The sequence below is a fragment of the Rhincodon typus genome, unplaced genomic scaffold (genome assembly GCF_021869965.1).
Source record: "Rhincodon typus isolate 14 unplaced genomic scaffold, sRhiTyp1.1 hic_rhity00002931, whole genome shotgun sequence".
Lineage (NCBI taxonomy): Eukaryota > Metazoa > Chordata > Chondrichthyes > Orectolobiformes > Rhincodontidae > Rhincodon > Rhincodon typus.
The window spans coordinates 16,450-23,368 of NW_025968569.1; the positions used below are offsets into that span (position 1 = coordinate 16,450).

Here is a 6,919-nt window from a genome sequence, read left to right on the forward strand (position 1 = left end):
TCAGACCCTTTTAACAACTGCAGGCACATTGACACTGCAGGCAGTTGCACATTCCAAAGAAATAGACGGGGTGGGATGGGTTTGGGGGGCGGGGGTGGTGATTCGCCTTTTTTGTAACGAAGAGTCACATTTATCGAGGGAGGTAGACCCACCATCCTCAGCGAGTGGTTACTGCCGGCTGTGCACTGCCTGAGAGGGCGCTGGAAGCAGAATCATTCGTGGCCCTCAGGAGAGAGTTGAATGATGAGAGATTTACATGGCGGGTGGGACTGGTGAAGTTGCCTGTACAGACAGCTGATGCAGACAATGACAGGCTGAAGTACCTTCCTCTGTGCTGGGTCATTCTCTGAGTGTGCAGTTCTGTACCGATTGTCGCTGCAATCTCACTGACCCTCCGCTAGTCGTGGAGCTGGTTGAAGAAGTTCCGCCCTACCTCATCTGATTGGTACATTTCCAATGATCTACATTCACTACGAAGCAGTTTTACAGAAAAGAGGATGAAAAAGCGCTGGTGTAAACTGATTGTTTGCCCTGGTTAGGAAGCTCGGGAGTACTGGAACAAAAGTAAAAACTGTCAGCAGTGCTTCACAAGTTTTTGCACACAGTCAGGCTGATGGAAAATATGGGAAGTAACTGGGACCTAAGGTAGTCCAGCATTATAGCAGCATCGCTTCTCGGCCTATCGGCTCAGACCAAGTGTAGTTTCTGTTCTTATCAACGTGGACCGAGAAGAGGATAGAGCGACCGATTCGGGAGTGGAAGGAGGACGTCGGGTTGGCTGTGTACCCCTGCAATTGGTGGATCTGCATGCTGGCTTCGGCCTAACGCTGATTCAGGGGAGCAGCCGACCTGCAGCAATGGCGACAGTGAGCGCTCGTGCCCCGGGACAGGGGGTCCGAAATACCGTACGAGTGATGGTTAAGAAGGTGGATGAAGGAGTGCCGGTGGACCGCACCTTCTTTGTGAAGAGGGTCCTGCTGGACTGCTGTGGTTTCGTCGCGGCGGACATCTACTGCCTGCAGGACTTCCCCGGTGGTGGATTTTTCGACGTGACCTTCAGGAGTGCGAAGTTGTGCGAGCGCCTCCTGAAGGTATTTGAGGAGAAAGGAGGTGAGGGTCCCCTCTCTGTCCTGACCGCCGTCCCGCTGTTTGTGCTGCCAGTGCAGAGGAGTCGTATGCTTACGGTCCACATGTACAATCCGCATGTGCCAGCGGCCGATGTTCTGACCTTCCTTGGAAGGTACGTGAAGGTGGAAGGGGACTGTAATGACGTTATGGACCCCTTCGGGATATGGACCAGTAAGAGGCAGGTCAAGGTGACGCTGCGGACAGGCGAGGGGGGCAACATCCTCCATCCACCATCCAGCTTCGCAATCGGCGGGAGCAGGGGCTACCTGAGCTACGCTGGGCAGCCCAAAGTCTGCCACACCTGTGGGCGGTCAGGGCACATGGCGGCGGACTGTAAGGCAACCCTGTGCAGGAACTGCAGGGAGGAGGGGCACCTCGCAAAGGATTGCCCGAAAGAGAAGAGCTGCAACCTTTGTGGGGAGATGGGCCACCTTTACAAGGCTTGCCCACGGCGGGGGACCACCTATGCCCAGGTCACGAGCAGGGGCAATGCAGGGCGAACCCCCCCAGACGAGAGGGAGACACCAGATCCCTGCAAGGATACGGACCCCCCAAGCGCGCAGGAGGTCCAAGCCCCGCAGGAGGGACTGAAGGCCGGTGGGTCAGCCCTGCAGACTCCCCTGCCCCCTGAGTCTATGGAGGAGGAGGCGACGGGCGACCCAGGGGAGTGGACGACGGTAAAAAAGGCAAAGAGAAAAACACGCCGGCGGGCCGCCGCACCGCAACCGCCAAGCGGGAAGAGGCAGCTGCAGGGGGGCTACAAGAGCTCCTCCGACGAAGGGGACTCGGAGGCAGGCCACCCAAAGCAGAGGATGAAAGTCGCCGGGGAGAAGGAAAGCAGCGCCCCACTGCCCGGTGACAGTGGTCATCCAGAGGCTCCTGCCAGCACCCGGCCACCCGCTGCTGGGGCCCTGGCGGGTCCCCCCGCGCCAGAGCCCCGGACGGCTGGGAGTAGTGGAGCTTCAAGAGGGGAGCAAGAAACAGCACTCCCCCAGCCTGACCCAGAGCCGGATGTTCTTGCCTCTGTCCCTGCTCCAGCGACGCCGGACAGAGACAGCGACCCAGAATGCGGCACAGACGGTTTCCTTAGCCCCGGGAGTGTCCAACAGCTTGCCCGCACTATGGGGATACAGGGACTGGCACATGGGCTGGACCTTGGGGTACATGGACCCGGGGAGGGCACCGCGGTAACTACTCTCAATGGGGGTACGGATTGCGAGCATTAACGTCCGGAGTGTCAAAACTACCGGGCGATGTGTGTCCACGTTGGCCTACCTGACCGACATCAAGGCGGATCTCCTGTTCCTGCAGGAGTGCGGGATACCGCACCTCAGCAGGTACGGGAAATGGTCGGGCGCCTGGACCCGTGGGCCTTCGATTTGGTCGGGAGGTAACGACTGTCGCTCCTCCGGCCTGGCTATTCTGCTGCGGGGAAGCAACTTCACCATCTCCCAAGTTCAGGAGGTGGTGGGGGGGCGCCTCCTGCTGGCGGATGTCACCTATAAGAACGCTCCCCTGAGGCTGATCAATGTGTACGCCCCAGCGGTACGGAGTGAGCGGTTGGCCGTTCTGCAGCGGCTTCCACCCCTGCTGGCTACGTCCAGACCGGTCATCCTGGCCGGAGACTTCAACTGCATCATAGATGCAGATGGAAGATCCGGCGCGGGGATAGCGGCTGGGGGTAGTAAACTGGATGTCACGTCCAGATTACTGATAGACACGGTGAAGGACGCCAAACTGCTCGACGTCTTCAGCACCCCTGCAGACGGAGCGCAGCGGAGATACACCTGGTCGCGGCCGGACGGGTCTATCCGCTCAAGGATAGATTTCCTGTTTGTGTCCCGAGCGTTCTCGGTCAGGTCCACCGGCGTCGAGCCGGTGTTCTTCTCTGACCACTGCCTCCTGCTGGCCGACTGTCACCTACAGGACGACCAGCAGGCCGGCAAGGGAACGTGGAAGCTCAATACGACTCTGTTGACCCCAGAGAACATCGAGGAGCTCAAGAGGGAGTATGCCGGTTGGAGAACCGTGAAACCCCTCTTTGAGTCTCCGGGCGACTGGTGGGAGACGGTCAAAGGAAACATCAAGAGGTTCTTTGTCCTCAAGGGTGTTCGGAAGGCGAGAGAGAGGCGGGGAAAGCTGTCGCGGCTCCAGAAAAGGATGCAGAACCTGCTCCTTCTGCAGTCGATGGGGGTTGATGTCACGGAGGATCTCCGCGAGGTGAAGGGTCAGCAAGCCTCGCTCTTCGCCGCGGAGGCCTCCAGGATAATTTTCCGGTCCAGAGTCCGCTCCGTGGAGCAGGACGAGACGTGCTCGCGTTTCTTCTTTCAGAAGGTGCACAAAGAGAACTCAGTGCTTAGCAGGTTGAAGGAAGACGATGGCTCGGTAACGTCGTCTCGGTCCGACGTTTTGAGGATCAGCAGATCCTTTTATGCCGGACTGTACGACGCGAAGCCCACGGACAGCACGGCCTCCGAGTCGTTCCTGTCGTCTATCACGGAGGTCTTAGACGACGGCACGCGGGAGGGGCTGGACCGGCCGCTATCCCTGGACGAGCTGACCAGAGCCCTCAGGTCCTTTGAGAGGAACAAGACTCCTGGGAGCGATGGCCTACCGGTGGAGTTGTATTCCGCTCTGTGGGGTTTGGTTGGCCAGGACCTGCTGGAGGTGTACGACAGTGCGCTTCGGGCAGGGGAAATGTGCAAGTCCATGAGGAAGGGCATCATTACCCTCATTTACAAGCGGAAGGGGGAGAGGGAAGAAATTAAGAATTGGCGACCTATTTCGTTGCTGAATGTGGACTACAAGATCCTGGCCAAGGTCGTAGCGAACCGGGTCAGGTCTGTTCTGGAGTCGGTGATTCACCCTGACCAAACCTGTGCTGTGCCGGGCAGGAAGATCGCTGAGAGCCTCGCGCTCGTCAGGGATACGATCGCCTACGTGCAGGACAGGAGGGTGGACGCCTGCCTCGTCAGCCTGGACCAGGAGAAGGCCTTTGACAGGGTCTCTCATGTATACATGAGGGACGTCCTCTCCAAATTGGGGTTTGGGGAGGGGATCTGCAATTGGATCCGACTGCTCTACACCAACATTGTTAGTGCAGTCTCGATCAATGGGTGGGAATCCGACAGTTTCCCTGTCAGATCTGGAGTCAGGCAGGGCTGCCCACTCTCTCCTGCCTTATTCGTGTGTTGTATGGAGCCCTTCGCCGCGTCCATCAGGAAGGACGTGAGCCTGAAGGGGGTGACGATCCCAGGCAGCGGAGGCCTGCAGGTCAAGACCTCCCTGTACATGGACGACGTCGCCGTCTTCTGCACCGATCGCCGGTCGGTGAGTAGGCTGTTGGACATCTGCGGCCAGTTCGAACTGGCCTCGGGTGCCAAAGTCAATAGGGGTAAGAGCGAGGCCATGTTCTTTGGCAACTGGGATGACCGCTCCTTCATCCCCTTCACCGTCAGGACAGACTACCTGAAGGTGCTGGGTGTCTGGTTTGGAGGAGCTGGGGCGTGCACTAAAACTTGGGAGGAGCGCATCTCGAAGCTGCGGCAGAAGCTGGGCAGGTGGGTGCACCGGTCTCTCTCCATTGCGGGTAAAAACCTGGTCGTCAGGTGTGAGGGGCTTTCGGTACTGTTGTACGTGGCGCAGGCCTGGCCTATCCCCCGGACTTGCGCCGCTGTGGTTACCCGGGCCATCTTCCACTTCATTTGGGGGTCGAGGATGGACCGGGTCCGCAGAGACACCATGTACAAGGACCTGGAAAACGGGGGGAAGGACGTGCCGAACGCCACCCTCGCCCTGATGGCTACCTTTGTGTGCGGCTGCATCAAGCTGTGCGTAGATCCTCGGTACGCAAACACTAGGTGTCACTACCTACTGAGGTTCTACCTGTCCCCGGTGTTGCGAAGGATGGGCTTGGCCTCGCTGCCGCGGAATGCTCCAAGTAGTTGGGCCATCCCGTACCACCTGTCCTTCGTGGAGAAATTTTTGAAGGGAAACACCTTTGACCACAAGGCCGTCAGGCAGTGGTCAGCACGTAGCATCCTTGAGACCCTTCGGGAAAAGGAGAGGGTGGATCCTGTCGGGTGGTTCCCCTCGCAGACTGCCAAAGTCGTTTGGCAGAATGCCTCATCGCCAGAGCTTTCTAACAAGCACCAGGACATTGCTTGGCTGGTGGTGAGAGGGGCTCTGCCGGTGAGATCATTCATGCACGCCCGGGCTCTCTGCGCCACTGCACGCTGCCCTCGAGGTGGCTGCGGGGGTGACGAGACAGTCTATCACCTCCTTCTGGAGTGCGCCTATGCGCAGGAGGTCTGGAGGGGAATGCAGTGGTTTGTGTCGAGGTTCGTCCCGAGCAGCTCCGTGACACGGGACTCCGTGCTCTACGGGCTGTTTCCCGGGACGCACACCGAGACCAACATCAACTGCGCCTGGAGGACCATCAATGCGGTGAAAGACGCTCTCTGGTCTGCCCGCAACTTGCTGGTCTTCCAGTTGAAAGAACTGACCCCGACCGAGTGTTGCAGACTGGCGCACTCCAAGGTTCAGGACTACGTGTTGAGGGATGCACTAAAGCTTGGGGCAGCCGCCGCCAAGGCGCGGTGGGGAAAGACCACCGTGTAAGACCCCTCGGCCGTACCGTATTAGGGCCCTGTTCAGGAACTGGGCCCAGCTGGCGCCTCCTCCAACTGGTCAGGGGGCCAACTATGACTACAGTAGTGATGACCACCGGAGTTTTTTTCTTTTTCTTCCCTTTGTTTTTTCCCTGTAGTTGGTGTACGTACCCCCAGGGTAATCCGGGACGGCTTGGATGACCGGGTAGGTGAAAGTGTGTTTTTTGTTTTTGTATTTTCTATGAATAAAGTATATTTTTTTAAATAAAAAAAAAAAAATTCTGTTCTTATCAGCTTTAATATCTGATATGTCCTTTACTTAAGGACCATATATTAAACTGATTTTTGGAGCAGGGAGTTGGAATAGGAGCTTGCTTCATCCACTCCATGCATCGTCCTGGTATTGCAGTGTTTCCAGGAATGGTGCAGTCTCATTTAACCAATTTTAAAAACAGCCTGATCAAAACTTGAAGAACCATTTCTGAAGAAGGGTCCAGGCCTGAAACGTCAGCCTTCCTGCTCCTCTGATGCTGTTTGGCCTGCTGTATTCATCCAGCTCCACACCTTGTTATCTCAGATTCTCCAGCATCTGCTCAACGCTCTGGAACCATATCATAGAATCCCTACAGTGTGGAAACAGGCCCTTCGGCCCAACAAGTCCACACCGAACCTCAGAGCATCCCAGCCAGACCTATAACCCACCTAATCTACCCCTCCCTGAACACTGCAGGCAATTTAGCATGGCCAATCCACCTAACCTGCACATCTTTGGACTGTGGGAGGAAACCAGAGCACCCGGAGGAAACCCACGCAGACGCGGGGAGAATGTGCAAACTCCACTCAGGCAGTCGTCCAAGGCTGGAATCGAACCCGGGTCCTGGCACTGTGAGGCAGCAGTGCTAACCACTGAGCCACCATGCCGCCAAAGTGCTTTCTCTCAGTACTTTCACCCAACTTTCTCCAAATATGCTTATTCCAAGGTAACTGTTAATCTCTCCTTTTCTGCATGTTCAGCACTTGCTCTGAATGTTATCGCCTCATCCCTGGTACATGCCACACCTTCCCACCAACACCATCCCCGAATATCCACACATGGCATCAGAAGTAAAAGAAAATCGCCTGCCAACACTACCTAATTGCAAATGGCATTTCAGAAAAAATAAGATAAAGCTATCGAAGTA

General features: G+C 56.9%; 1 pseudogene; it reads left to right on the forward strand.

Annotated features, from left to right (window-relative positions):
• The first annotated feature begins 5,990 nt into the window (after positions 1–5,990).
• On the forward strand, positions 5,991–6,172 carry LOC125481645 (annotated as a pseudogene).
• The last annotated feature ends 747 nt before the right edge of the window (positions 6,173–6,919 follow it).